The sequence below is a fragment of the Cupressus sempervirens genome, chromosome 3, assembly GCF_028749045.1.
Source record: "Cupressus sempervirens isolate cs-2001-9-10 chromosome 3, ASM2874904v1, whole genome shotgun sequence".
Lineage (NCBI taxonomy): Eukaryota > Viridiplantae > Streptophyta > Pinopsida > Cupressales > Cupressaceae > Cupressus > Cupressus sempervirens.
The window spans coordinates 461,977,313-461,990,785 of NC_143120.1; the positions used below are offsets into that span (position 1 = coordinate 461,977,313).

Below are 13,473 nucleotides of genomic sequence, written 5' to 3' on the forward strand. Positions count from 1 at the left end.
AGCCTATATAAGCATGCTACCTGGCTTGTATTTGTATCTCTTGTTTTTCCATCCTCTTAATGCTATTTTGCTTCTAGCATTTGCATTACTCTTTTGGAGACTAACTCTATGATGTTATTTTGATTTTGTATCATTTGCATTCATAGTTTAGATATTTATTCTTTGCACTAGTTTTCTGGGTTATTAATCTTATCAGATTCTAACATGGTATCAGAGCTTTTCTATGTGCAAGAGTAGATTTTAGTTTCCTTATTTGAGAGATTCGAGGGGGGCAAATCAACTTTGTTGTAGTTTTTTGAAAAATGAAGTATGCTCTTCTCTTGCATCTTTGGATGATCCTGAGAATCAAAAAAGTTTTGACAAAAACAGTTTTTCTCTGGGGTTTCAATCTCAAATCTGACAACCAACTTGCATATTTAGAGTTTTCAATCAGTTTTGCAGGTTCCAGCATGCCATTAATGGACTTAGGAAGCTGATCCAACATTTGCATGTCATATTCTGGTTGTTGGGGTCATTTTTTGATTTTTGGAGCCGTTTTTTACTGTTAAAGGCGTCTAATTTACACTACAACAACATCTTTTGTACATTAGCAGGAAAAACATTTTTTGAGTTTTGTTCGCAGCTCCGAAAAACCATCTGGGTATCTTTTAGATTTTGCATGCAAGCCGTATATTTTGCAAAATCGAGCATGCAAAGCTACAGACATACCCCTCTCCATTGGCAGTCGCAGATTTGAACGCAGTTTTCAAATGTCTCATTCTTGCTCACACGGACTCCAATTTTGATGATTCTTGTTATAAACTTGGCTATTTTTTTGTGCTCTATCCACTAGTGGAGTTTTTTTTTTATTTTCATGCATGAAGTCTTCAGAAATTGCAGATTCTCAGTTGTGACTTTGCACAGTTCTCGTTTTGGAAACTTCAGAGGATCATAACTTTCTCATACGACCTCGTATCGAGCGATTCTTTTTTTGAAAGTGCATGATTTTTCGAGTAGATCGCAGTGGTGCTATTTTTTTCCTTGATTATTGTGCCCAAGTTTCACTTTTAGCATATGCTCTTCATGAGGAGGCCCTGTCGGTTTTTCTTTCGTAACTTGAGCATACAGACGTATTTTTTCGATCCAAAAAATGCGTCGAAAAGCTGGTTTTGAGACGAAGATGATGGTATAGTTTTTTTTGATTTTTGCTACAATTTGGTTGCCTATTTTGGTAGTCAAAGCTAGATGTTCTATTTTTCCTTCCGGGAGCCATATCTCGCTCATTCAGACTCTTTTCTGGGCTCGCCAAATATCATTGGAAAGCTGGTTCTATGAGTTATTCAGTTGCAGAGGTCTTTTATCCAAATTTTGCTCCAAGTTCTTTCTCCTTCAAGTTTTGCACTTTCACACTCTAGCAGATTACTTGGATTCTACAGGTCTTGGAATCTCTTCTTTTGTTCTTTTGGCTCACTCTTCTTTCTGACTTCTGAGCATTGTATGCTTCTATTCTGTTGCATTCCTTTTTCTGTAAATGCACTGAGATAAAGTGCCTACTTTTGCATATCTGGGATCTTGTACACCTTGTGTTTGTTTGTACTCGCACTCAGTTATAAAGTGCCATGGGGGGTCATGATGTTTTGCCATTTTGTGCTCATCCACCTTTGTCAAGTGAGTTTTTCTTCCACGACATTAGCCCATGCAGTGTGTCGGTTACACCGCCCTTTATCCTGTGCTTGTACTTCTATTGCACTATTGGTGTTCCTGATTCTTCTTCTTGCAGATGTTTTTGACATTGCATTTCAGTGTTCCTGTCACCCCTCTCCTTATTCAGCATTATGGGGGGGTTCACCTGTTGGCTCTATTGCTTCTTTGGTTTGGTTGAGTGATCTACATATTCAGTTTTTGTTCCTATGTACTAGGCAGATGCAGTGGCTAGGCACCTATGCATTTCGGTGAGATGGTTCATCTACTATATAGACACTCATTCATTCCTACCTTTGGAGGTCACCTCTTCGATTGATCAGCTCTTCAGACTTTGTCTTCTCTACCTGGTCATACACTATTTCAGTGGGGGTTCCAGTAGTTTCTTCTGACAGTGTTTGCAGCTTCATGCTTTGGAGATGCTTCATGCTCTTTTTTGTTCCTCTCTTTGGAACATTTCCTAGATTGGAGGCTTAGTTTCCTTCATCTAGTTATTTTTCTTGTATTGGGTACCTGATCAGGCCTTGTTGTCGGGACCCATTTCTACATCCACCTAAGCTTCGCTTATGGGGGGGTGTTAGTGTAGTTTTTTATTTTTCCTATTTTGCTACACTTTTTAGTAATCTCGCTTAGGTTAATAAAGCATGTCTTATTAGGTGAATGGTTGTGAGGTGTCACCTTCCTACATGTGAGCATCAATTAGCTATCTTGGGAAGATACTTTTCTATCTTTAGTTTGATAAATGGTTGCTCCTCATTGGTTGGTGTTGCCACCTCCTCCCTCTTCCTAGCCTATATAAGCATGCTACCTGGCTTGTATTTGTATCTCTTGTTTTTGCATCCTCTTAATGCTATTTTGCTTCTAGCATTTGTATTACTCTCTTGGAGACTAACTCTATGATGCTATTTTGATTTTGTATCATTTCCATTCATAGTTTAGATATTTATTCTTTGCACTAGTTTTCTGGGTTATTAATCTTATCAGATTCTAACATTTATTAAGGGGGGCTGCTAAGTTTTATTTCATAAGAAGTCATGGATACTCCGATCAAGCTTGCATGCCCTTCCTACCTTATGGCATTCGACATGGCCATCAAAATTGAGAGAATTATGTAGATACTTATAGTTAAGAATAGGGTACTTTGGAGAGTTGTCCTACGATGTCTTGGGACTCAATATTTAAATAGTCCTAATAGATTTCAGTCCAATTTGGATATAATCTCCATGTTTATTGTTGTAGCCCACGACTTTTATGTTGATCATGATCTTATTGCTAGTCTATGTGGGGAATTGTTTAAAGAAGTTATGCTTGGTAACTTAGATACAATTCTTCAAAACATTATGGATGACCTAACAATCCCATTGGCAGTGAACTATAATATGTTGTAGGTTAGAGGGGAGTCTGTCAATGCCTACCCAATCATCTTTACTGAGAACCCAGTTGTCTTTTGGGCAAAGAGTGACATTTATAAGAGAAATTTATGTTTCCTCTTTCATTTATGTTCTCTGCTAGACCCATTGGAAGAAGACTGGTTGGAAAAATACTTTGAAGAAGAGGAAATTTTGCAAGAGAGATCCCTCCAGGCCACTATTGAAGATTTACAAGAAGCCTTTAGGGATGACTAGTATTTTTCTCTTTCCCTTTTGATGTAATGAACTTCTCTTTCTCTACATGGTTTTGGGGTGTTTTGAGTACTTTGGCTTAAACTTGTGGTTAATTTTTAACTTTCTATCACCTTTTTAGCCTAAAGTATTAAATACAAACTTTATTAGCATGATCTTTTATCTATTAAGTAAAAAATAATTGGTTATCGTTGATCTCTTTCCTTTTTTCATTATATTAGTATGGGGTCAGTGCAAGAAGTTGGGTCTCACTTTTGGCCAAAAAGTGGAAGTGTTTTTCCTATTTTTGAAATTTCTTGTCAACTAATGTCAAAATTTGATGCATTTAGTGATTGAATATAAAAAAACTTTAGCAATATATTTTTTAGAGTTTTGAATCTACTTTTTGAATATGCAATTTATTTGTATACCCATATGATAGATTTTGTTTTTGGTATGGATCTTTAAAAAACACTTTTTCAAAATGTTGTTTCAGGACCATACCACACTCGTGTACGGACACCATAATTTGACACAAATATATGAATTTTCGTAAATCCTTTTAAAGGGAGTTACCTAATACACCTAAGATTGATGACAATATTTTTCTTAATTTTTTATTGAATAATTTATTTTTATTAATTATTAATTGGCTATAAAGGTAAATTTTAAAACCTCTCGTGTATGAACACCATAATTTGATCAAAATTTCTCTTTTTTCAATTATTTTTTAACCTCAAAAGAATTGTATGTAGATTGATGACATATAAATTAATTTAAGAAAAATTATAAAATAAAAAAGTTATTAAAGTTTTAGTGAACTTCATTATTTTACATTTAGGTACCACATTTCATTGAAAAATAATGCAAAAATAGTAAATAAAATCATAGCACTATAAAATTTATATTTTTGAAATTAGGACAGTGAGAGCTCTAATGGGTTTTTGTTTCATTAAAAAAATTGATTGGGAAGACCCTCTAAAAATTATGGCAATGCGTGAATTTGTGAGTTTAATGCCTTAGCCAAATCTTGAGAGGTCAAGGCATTGGCTTGGTCTCACCAAGCCTATCCCAAACCAAAATCCAGGTAGGGGGAAAAAATTCCGACCAATGTTCTAAGAAATGGGCACCCGTTATTTAAATTCAAAAAATAGGTACCCATTTTGAAAATGTTAAATCGGCACATAAAATTCCCCTCAATTTTTTTTTTTTGAATTTTTAGAAACAAATACCCATTTTTTAGAAGTAAAAAATAGGCACCTATTTGTAAAAAATACAAATGTTTTGTGTTTTCAAAAATGGGTACCCATTTTTTGAAAATAAAAAATGGGTACCTGATTTTTTTAAAATTGGGTGGCCATTTTTTAAATTTCGAATCAGGCGCCCGAACCAAAAATGGGTACCCATTTCTAGAAGAGCACAATCGCAATCTGCAGACTTCTGCAGGATTGCAACCCAACTTTATGCTTTTACCCTATGATCAGTTGTCTTTATCATTTGGGGCCTTACGTTTTATAAGAGTTGGAACTAACACTTTGTTTAGTTTCTGCAATTTCATATTTCACCTAATCATTTATGATATTTAAGTCAAAGAATATGATAGTTCTCAAATGATGCGGTGCACTCATTAATTGTGTAGAAAGTTTGAAGCCTTATGAGCAACTTCTAGTTAAATCAATTTTTCATGACTTGAAAACATATAAAGTATGCCTTTGGTTTTTGAACCTTGGAGGCCTCTTCACACAGGTTGGGTCTTAACTAAGGCTTGGGAGACTTTGTTCTATTTCACTTTCTGGTGAAAATGGTTGTTATCTGGAAAATGTTGAGTAACCTTTATTTATATTAGGCTACTATCAGATTAATGATAAATTTTATAAGTAACTTAATGGATGCTATAAATACTAAAGAGATTATGTCCAAATCAATAATTCATGGCCTCTTATATGACTAGGCTATTTTAAAGAAAAAAGTATGATTGTATAAATGCTCCTTTCTTAGCTGCCTATCTTAATCTGAAGTTTATTCTTGTTTGCCCTAGTTAAAATTGGGCTAAACTAGAGATGTTATAGGCATAGGCTCTCCATCCAGGTTTTTCTATTTCTAAGTAACAAATGTTAGAACTACACTTTTCAAGTTCTCCTATCAATTTACTTTTAAAGTAGAAATTCTTTGGATCTTCCAAGATGGTTGGTAATTCAACCCCATTTCATTAAAAATTCTTGTACCAATTAAGAAAAGTAATGAATTAGCAAGAGCTTTGATCATATATATAGGACCTGGCATGGGATTAGAGACCTCTTGTTTGTTAAGCTCCTACAGGGGTATCTAACTACAAGTTCATATGGAATTGTTTTTTCTAGGTTTGTCCCCTTTAGCTCACAATGTTTTGCTTTTGGCAGTAACCCTTTCTTCGAAGCATATTTTGGTGGGGTGTTGTTTTGTGGTAGGTGGATCTGTCTTAGCTAGTCTCTTCTGCATAAATGTTATTTAATCAAACTCTCCTACTCTGAAGACTTACATTTTTGCCTTTTCTTCTGTAACACCTCAAAAGTGTAATCTTGCATTTATGTAAACGATCTGTAAAAAAAAATGCCCCCTAAAAGAAATTTGTAAAAGAAGGAATGCCCTCTTCTAAGTCCCATTTAGGGCAACTATATGTATATAGTACTTTGATCCCGGGCTATACTAGGGGTTTTCTTAACCCCTTTCTTTTTCCCTTGATGCCTGTACTTGAATGGGGTTTTATAAATATTTTGAAATTAATAAAATAGGCACTTGCTCTTATTTATCAAAAAAAGAAACTTTTTAATGCTATCATTTTACTTTTGCTTAAATTAATACTTCTTTTATTTAATACATATCTTTTTTACCAAAAAAATATAACTGTTAGATTTTATACAATTAATTTTATTCATTATGTTATTATTTTATATAATATTATTATTTATTTTAATTTTTAAATTGAAAAATAATAATAATTAGTCATAATTATTTTATTGAATAAAAATAGATAAGAAGAGTTTTTAAAGTAGTTTCACCGTGTGAGACAAATTTTCTTGTCAAAAAGTACAAAAACAATTCCAATTAAAAGTCTATCAGCTAAATATTTTATTTTATTGTTTATTCTTTTATTAAAATGATTCTTCACTTTTTTTTCCAAAATAACTTTTCTTATTTTTTCATTGATTTTTTTTTTAGAAAAATAGCATATCATTCCATGAAATAGCAAGTTAATTTTTATTTTTTTTGTTTTTCAAATTATTTTAGTTTTTTTTTTTGTTTGGATATTTTTATGATAATATAGATGTAAATTATTGGGTACTTTGTTTCAAAAACATTGCATAAAGTATTGGCAAAAAAGGTGAATTAGAGACATGACTTACTCAAAGAAAATAATTGCTTTCTGAACATACTTTGTTATCTTACTATTACAACAATAGTTGATCATATTTGGTTTTCCATTTCCATATGGATGCATCTATGAGAATGTCGTGGAAATATACAAATTTCAAGTAATTTAGGTTGAGAAAATTAGTTGAAACTAGATTATTGATTTTTTTTCATTTAGAAAAGTAAGAATAATTGAAAATAATAGAAAATTTCAATTCTCATAGAATATCCAATTATTAGAATGATATCTTACATTAAAACTCATTCATTATAAATTTGATAATTATTATGTAAGCATTGTGCATGGAAAGAAAGCAAATTACATTAAAAAATGTTAACATATATGTTGTTTCTATTATACATGACAAACTATGCAAAACAACAATGATGTTCTTATAAGTTAAAATAAAATAAATATGTAATATGTTTCTTAAACATATATTTTACAAATTTTGTATTAGTAGATGACTAATTTATTTATAGAATTCTCATCAATTATCTAAATGTCAATTTAATTATATTAGAGTTTTCTATTAAATATCTTGGAGAGGAAAACTATATATTATATGATTCGTATTATATATAGAAATTGCAATAATGCAATCATATAATTATTTGAAGGTGGCTAGTATAGGCTATCTTCAACCATACCTTCTTAATTAACCTCAACGCTCTTCATACTAGCTATTTTTTTGAATGATGTCAGAGAGGAGGTTGTCTTAGATGTAGATGGTTCTTCAAAATAGTAACCAAAATAGATTTAGCATTACTTTGTCAGATCTTGGTGAGGAAAGAAGACACATATCATCATTGTGAATTTAACAAATACACCACAATCCAAGTATCACCAAATACACCAATCTAGGCATCACTCTTAGTAATTGGCCCCTAGAGAGCCAACAATTTTAGTTTAAAAATTTATATTACAAAAGTGTTAGGTCATGGTATAAGGAATTCATTACATGAACCTCACACTTATGTTGCAAGGATTCAAACTAGATTCTGAAATATTAATACAACTTCAAAAACTCACAATAATAAACCTAAAAATCTGCTCGGTAACAACTATCACCGAGTGACAAAATTTGCTCGGTAACCAAAGAAAATAGGTGGCAGGAGAGTTTACTGAGTGAGCTCAGTAAATGAAGGATAAACAACTCGGTAACCAAAGGATACCGAGTGAGCTCAGTAAATGAAGAAACTCGGTAGACACTGGATACCAAGTGAGCTTGATTGAAGAGCAACTCGGTAGGCACAGGAGAGTGGAACTCGGTAGCCACTGCAGAGAATGACTTCTACCAAACCCAATACCGATTGCAGGCTTATGACGTGAATATGTTCACCATTAAAACTAGAGACCCAAAGCTTGAAATATTCAACAATAAACTTCACAAATGCAATGAACAAGGAAAGAGCAATAGATTCAAGTATGTCTGCTTGCTTTCTATTTAACTTTGATTCAAACTAATACAAGATCTGGGAGCATTCAACTTCAACCAGAAAAACCCTAAAATAACCCTAAACTTTAAACTGATAAAACTTCAAATTTGCAGCTCTAATGGCTGCATACAATAACGCTTGGAGCAATCACTGCTTCAACAGGACGAATGAAACAATACACTATGAACTATGAACTTGCAGAATGATCAGAGGAGAAACACATGCAACTACAGGCACGAAATGAACTTTCTCTGTCCCTGCAACAAACTGGATCTGCTGATCACTTTCTCTACTCTCTGCAACTTCTGAGCTCCTCTTCTCACTATCTCTGTCTACTGCTCGAATGAATAGAACATTCCTTTTGTTATATTTGCAAAATATTTTCCCCCTCATTTCTAAATTTGAAAATTCACCCACTGCATTTATGTTTCTATTTGTTTTGTTGGTCGTCAAGTGGTAGGGGGGCGTTTGGCTCCAGGGAGAAATGACCAATAATAATTAATATTCCAACATTTATGTCATGTTTGTTGACCTCCTGTGGCTATCCTCAATCTTGGAATTTTCCCCATGATAAAGTTGTCCATTAAATTGTATTTTGTATCAATGATGGAGAATGTAAAGGGACACGGTTTGGAGGTCCAAATAATCCAAAACTATTATTGTTAACCATTCCTTTGCTAATATCTGCAAACACTTGCTATAGATTTTGTGGTGAGGATGGGCATATATGTTGAATTTGAGCATGTTGATTGTTCTGGAGGGAGAGCATAGCGTGTGTGTCCATGAGAGAATGAGGACACTCATTTTCCACAGGCTCTATAAGCCCCTTTTCACAACTCCTTGCCACGATATACAGAGAGTCTCCATCTATGAGCCACGTCCTTCGATTGTGCAGAGATTTGAATTACCTCATCAAACAGACCTTCATTTTTGCCAAATAAACTGCCACTTTCACCAAACATATCACCCTTGGAATTTCCTATGGGGTGTCGTGCATAATTTCATTATGTTGCTAAATATCTTGTGTGGCATCTCTGTCAATGTCTTTTAATGACTAAGCGGATAAAGGATGTATGTATCGGATTGGTGTGGGATCATATCCCAATTTCGGGTTTGATGTGTTGGAGAGGAATTTGCAATCAATGTAATCCATTCTTCTTCTATTTCTACAAACTACAACAATAAATCATCAAATTCTTTATTCTCTAACATGTCAAAGGCTTCTAGATCATATGCAACCTTGAGCTCCTGGCTCTCACCAGCCTTTTTGAGCTCTATAATTTATGCGCTCCTTAGATCTTTAGTTGCTAAGCACCTAAAATCTTCTTGTGATTTCTTTTCACTAAGAGGAAACTTCTCTCTCAACAGGTCATACATTTTTGCAAGATAAATGTCCTCTAAATTGCTTTTCCCACTATAGTCTTCTTCCTGAAACAAAATTTCTTCAAAAATCTCCCACTCTTTTTCAAAGTTATCTTTCTCAATATTCACTATGCGGCACAAAACCTCCAACTTATAGTGCATACGAAACTCGTCTATCAATATGAAACTTTCTTCCTTCAACCTTATAAATCTTTCTTCTTGATACTTCTCCTTGGTCATGTAAGCACTAGCTTCATCAAGCTCATCCTCACTTTCCTCAACATCCTCCTCTTCAGCCTTAACTTCATCCTCACTTCTTCAAAACCCTCCTCTTTAGTGGAATCTAAATTTTCAAGAAATTCTTGAATGATAAAATCAACATCATCTTGTTCCTCCATCTTTGCTCAACCTCACAAGGCTCTGATACCAATTATAAATATAGAAATGAGAAAAGAAATTGAATCACATAGAAAAAAAGAAGATGAATACACAAGACACAATATTTATTGTGGTTTAGAAAAACTTGCCTACATCCACAATCAAGCAAGGAAATCTTCATTTATGGAAACATCTAATACAATATAGTACAAGACAACATATGTATATTTATACATTAGCATAAGCCTTCAATCGAAGATCCATGAGAAGATGAATAGATAGTGTGACTGTTGGGCTTCATATCCCAATAGGTTGACTATGGAGGTGCTCTTGAAAACTAAGAGGCTTGGGTGAGGCTAGAGTCTTGGTTTAGAGAACATTTGTTGAGACATTTTCTCTTTGGAAGTTTCACCATGAAGTCCAAGGAGCCTACACATGTGGATGGATGTGAGTTCATTATAGACCTAGTGGAGATTGTTCTTGGAGAAGAGTCATTGTGCCTTGCTAGTGTATCCTAGAGGAGCATTCTCACTCCCCACTCTTGGTCTGCTCTACAAATTTGTCTCCTTGGTATTTAGGAGATGGTTGATATTGTTCCTAGTTTTGGAATGTTTTGAGTTTGATCTTCTTGTTTACACTAAGCTTTCATCCATAGTGGTTGGGTGTTGTAAATGCTCTCATATTGGGAGGTAAAGGAGATCATGTTTGACACAGCTAAGCACTTGGTAGTCTTGGTAGAAGGATGAGTTATGGTTTGCATGGGTGTTCCTCCCAAGAAAGGACTTGGAAGAGGTCATGATATTTTGCAGCAGGTTGGTTTCAATGTGCAAATTAACTCAAGTTAGTGCCACACGTTTAATATGTTGATTGGTAGATTGAGTCGTTTTTTTTAGCATTTCTCATTGTTGTACGAGTTGTATATTTCAGCATAAATCTATTGATTTTTATATTTGGTTGGATGTGATTAGCAACTAGTTATGGTTGGTATTCCAATTGTGATAATTATCTATTGGCAAGTTCTTACCCTGGAATTTGGTAAGGGATGACAGAGTTTAAGTGGAAGGATATTCAGATATGAGGTTGCAGCATGAGTTGAACTTCAAGTGGGAGATTGTTGGATGTGAAGTCCAACTGTCATGTCTATTCATTTCACATTTTTCTTATTTGTCTCTTCCTCTTCTATTGAAGACTAATGTATAAATATAAGGGCAAAGCCCTATGTATGTAAGCTGCAATGAATGAATAATATATTTGCTATGCTCTTAGTGTGGACGTAGCCACAAGTTGTGGTGAACCATGATATACCCTGTCTCTTGTCTTTATTTTTCTGTTCTCCATTTGTCTCTTAAATTAACACTAAGCTCCTAACAAAAAACACAAAAGACTAAAATACTAAAAAAAAATATTTAAAAATCTCCACCACAAAATAGGGGAAACAACCTAGTAGCTTCCCAAGCTAACTTTGTGCACCTACAGTTCCTAATCCATATGTCGAAATTTGTCAATTATTTCAGTGAACCTCCATATGTGAGAAAAGAGCTTAAAGCTAACCTTTTGGCTTTCCCGTATTTATGGAGCTCTTTGTAGATCATGTAGAGTGCAAGGTGGTCTAAAAGTGCTATTATAAAACGTTCCCCCAATACCCACCACTAAGACCTCTGAATAGTTGTTATAGTACTTTTTGAACGAATGGACCAATCACAAATCAAGAAAAATAAAAAATGAACAAAAACAAATAACTATTAGTGTTTGTGGTGATTTGTTTTAGCATATTTGCGCGCGGGAGATTTTTTGGGTGATAATTAGATGGGAAAGTAACAGGATGACAACTAGCTCATTTTCTCTATACAAATCATAAACAATTAGATATTTAACATTTGGCAATATATATATATATATGACAATTTTTGAAAACTAGTCTAACCCTACATTAAACTTAAGGGCGTCCCAAAGGAACCACCTGAATATTTCTTATAGAATAAATAAAGTAAAAAATATTTGTAGAAACTTGAGCCGTGACATCCCACGTGGATCCTGCTCATCGTCGCTTGACTTTTGTAATTTGTCCATGTTTTTCTGGCAATTGCCTCGAAATTTCTTATAAATGTGAAATTAGCGAGTTTCTCAATCCGGATAAGATTGACGATCTGGAAGCCTCTAGATGGTTGCTCTGGATTATTCTGGACATTCAATACTGTTATTTCTGTATGTGTTTATATATACACGTTGAATCCACGGTCAATACAATATCAGCGAGTTTACAAAATTCAAGTTATAACCTTTACAAAAATCACAGCATGGCACTTTCATCTGTTCCCAATGAAATTCGGAGAATGTTTGATTCTATGTATGAAAATGGCGATGGAATCCTCACTTTGCATGAAATCAATTGCTTTCTCAATAAGCTTGGAATACAACTAACAGAGGACGAATTGAAGTGTTTGGTGATGGGTGTTTCGCAGAGCAAAGATGATGATGATAGCTTAACATTTGATGAATTTGTTGGGCTTTACCAATCTCTTGATCTGGACGAGAGCAGAAGTACTAGAAATGAAGAATTGCAGGAATCATCTTTAATGGAGGCATTCAAAGCCTACGATTTGAATGAAGACGGTTATATTTCTTCTTCCGAACTTCAACAAGTTTTGTGTAATTTGGGATTGTTAGAGAAAGCTGGGCATTATTTGGAGGATTGCCAGAAAATGATATGCAGATATGACCAGAATTTGGATGGCTTCATTGACTTCTCTGAGTTTAAGAAAATGATGGTCATCAATCCTTGAATAAGGAGAATCAGGGGATTTCAGATTTTGTGTATGTTCATGTTGTACTACATACCGTATTACAAGAGTATAATATGAGTTGTTACTCATGTATTGGTGTACACAGATTAAATTCTACTATTATTTATACCTCTGATGACAAACAAACTGTTTGTATTTTAGAGGTTGTAGCTAAGAACACAAAATTAGCTTGATGCAAACTTAATTTCCAGCCAAGTTAATTCTTATTTGTTTGTTATTAATGTATCTGTTTAATGCAAACTGTTATTTAATTCCATCAATGAAATTTGAGAATTTTTGTTACATATTTCTATGTTCTATAGCTAATATTTTTTCAAAATCTGAAGAAAATTAATTATCATTGTCCGTATTGGTTGTTGGCTATACAAAAGTAAAGAAGAAATTATAATTTAGAAAAGAAAAAAAAAAATAAACATTGAAATGAGGGTTAACGTCATACACCTGATTTACAAGCATAATCTAGAAAGTTCTAGTCAAAAGATGTGACAAATGTCCTAAATATTTATGCCAAAGCCAATTTTCTTCAACTTGGCTCATAAAACATAGAGCAAGTGTAGTTTTTTTTGAACTATAGAATCAAGTTATTATATAGATTAACACTAGTTCTTAAACCTAAGGCAACTAGCTTTCCTCCTTTACTTTTTATGGCACACCCTTTAGAGTCAAAAGAGACAGAGTATCCATTGTCACAAATTTGGTTGACGCTTAAAACTTATGTGTAAAACCTTTAGCATAATAGACATCATGAATATGAGTGTCTTTATTAGTTCCTGCCTTTATAAGAAAGGGAACTAATGTTTAGTGAACCCTTATCAATT

The 13,473-nt window shown here is 33.7% G+C and overlaps 1 pseudogene; it reads left to right on the forward strand.

The window, feature by feature from the left end:
* The first annotated feature begins 11,984 nt into the window (after nucleotides 1-11,984).
* On the forward strand, nucleotides 11,985-12,939 carry LOC149567111 (putative calcium-binding protein CML44 pseudogene; annotated as a pseudogene).
* Nucleotides 12,940-13,473: the final 534 nt, after the last annotated feature.